The sequence below is a fragment of the Sinocyclocheilus grahami genome, unplaced genomic scaffold (assembly GCF_001515645.1).
Source record: "Sinocyclocheilus grahami isolate Dianchi unplaced genomic scaffold, SAMN03320097.WGS_v1.1 scaffold708.1, whole genome shotgun sequence".
In the NCBI taxonomy this organism is placed as follows: Eukaryota; Metazoa; Chordata; class Actinopteri; order Cypriniformes; family Cyprinidae; genus Sinocyclocheilus; species Sinocyclocheilus grahami.
In genome coordinates this window covers 102,230-104,485 of record NW_015505887.1, presented here as the reverse complement: position 1 = coordinate 104,485, position 2,256 = coordinate 102,230, and the positions used below count along the sequence as shown (strand labels likewise).

Here is a 2,256-nt window from a genome sequence, read left to right as displayed (position 1 = left end):
AACCCTAATCAAACACACCTGAACAAGCTAATCAAGGTCTGAAGGGTTGCTAGAAAGCTACAGGCAGGTGAGTTTTAATTAGGGTTGGAGCTGAACTCTGCAGGGCTGCGGCTCTCCAGGACCGGAGTTCGCCACTGCTGATATAGTATTTTGTTGCGTCGCACCGCTCGCGTCCGGTGTTAGGCCCACCCCAAATGCTCTCATTGGTTGAGACGGATGATGACGCCCATCCCAAACCAGTACTGATCAACATTCCACCCCTCTTGTGACCCGTGGTTTGTCTGCTTGTGTATTCAGAGTCAGTGAGCAACGGACTTTCATAATAATAATAATAATGATAATCTGCGTTAATGCGCGATAAAATAATTGTCGGCGTTAATTAATTAATGTGTTAATGCACTAATAATGCGTTAACTTGCCCAGCCCTAATAGATATATTTTAATTTACATTTATTAATTTAGCAGATACTTTTATCCAAAGCAACTTACAAACAAGGAACACAACAAGCAATTCATCATAAAGAGGCAAATAAACATGAAAAGTGCTAGTAATATAAGGCTTCAGACATTTTTAGCATAGTACAAGTATGCTGATGGATAGATAAACAGAATTAATTAATGGATAGCTTGTAGTTTGTTGATAGTAAGTGAATCATGTGTGTTGTAGGCAGTGTTTTAACCCTGGAGTGAGTGAGAAGGAAGCAGCAGCTTTTATCATCAAAGTCATTCAGAACTGCTTCCTGAGCAGCAGGTCAGTGTCTCTCACACACATTAATGCATGTCATTTCCCTGACAATGTTTCAGTAGGAAAAACTGTGCTCATAACATAAATAACATGACATGAAATGTTTTTCATTTGTTCCAGGAGCAAAACGTATGACATGATCCAGTACTATCAGAACCAGATCCCCTACTGAAGGCCAGAGAAACCTGAGAGTGTGTGTGTGTGTGTGCTTCTCTTACTGTCTCTTAATGCTAAATTGCACTGCTGTCTCGGTCTGGTGTGTTTGTGCACTTTATACACCTGAAATGTGTTTGCATGGATTTCTTTGCACTGATATCAGCACTTATGAAATGTTTTCTGCACACGTCACACTGTCTGCTGCACAATGCTTTTAAAAGAACAAAATCACCTTTGTGCCATTTACATTTTTATATTTGATGTGATTTTGTTGTCAATCTTAATTTCCTGTTAATGGAAATTCACAGTTCATGTGTTTATGGACATGAATGGCCTGGACTACAGACAAATGTCATATTTTAGAGGTGACAAATTTACACATTAATGCACAAACTAACAAAAATCAGTATTTGATTGTTTCTTATCATGTAATAGAGGAGAGATGTTTGAAGAGTTGAAGTGTTTGGTTTTTCTTGGCAGTGTTTACAGCTCAGTTTCTGAATCACTTGTTCTGCAGTATGTGACTGTTTATTGATCAGTTGATCGTACAGTGTGACTCATCTTTGTTCGCTCATTCATACGGATCGATTTTCTGCCTCTCTTTCTGTTCTATTCTGTTAGTTTGGATTATTTATTCTGTGTGTGTGATATTTAATAAATGCCCACAGTAGTCGCCTGTACACTTTTGTAATCTGGCATTTTGTACATGTGATAATATTACATTTAATGTAAAAACGAGTGAGTCTACAATTTCAAGGAAAGGATGAAATGGTTTTGGTAACACGTTACAATAACATCGCTTTTGTTAACATTAGTTAAAAACATTCGTTTTTAACATGAACTATCAATGATAAATACTTCTAAAAAGTTTATTAATCATTGTTAATTTTAACATTTACTAAAACATTATCAAAAATAGTTTCTGTTAATATTATTAAATGGAAGGTGAGCTAACAATGAACAGATGCATTCATTACTAATTAATTATGTACTCATTTTTAATGCATTAATGGGAACTTACTGTAAAGTGTTACTGTATTTTTTTTCTTTCAGTGTTTCATAATAATCTAAATCTAAATTTATAAGTGAGAGCATGAGATCAATGCACACAACACGTCTTTTCCAGTTAAACTCAATAGTTAAAAGTCCACTGTAATGATGCACATACAGAAAATAGTAATGCTTTTCTCTGTTTTTGTTTGCTTTTTAAAAGTAAACAAAATACAGTTACTGTATTTGTAGCTTGTTTGACCTCAGTGATGAGTCCTTTTTAATTATACATTTTCTGTAAATGTTTTGCATATTAATCTTTGTCTAATATAATACAAAGTGCTTTATTGTTTCTGAAAACAAAC

The 2,256-nt window shown here is 34.9% G+C and overlaps 1 pseudogene; it reads left to right on the top strand.

The window, feature by feature from the left end:
* The window catches only part of LOC107560028 (phosphatidylinositol 4-kinase alpha-like), a 52,824-nt pseudogene extending 51,253 nt beyond the window's left edge, over window positions 1-1,571 (top strand).
* Window positions 1,572-2,256: the final 685 nt, after the last annotated feature.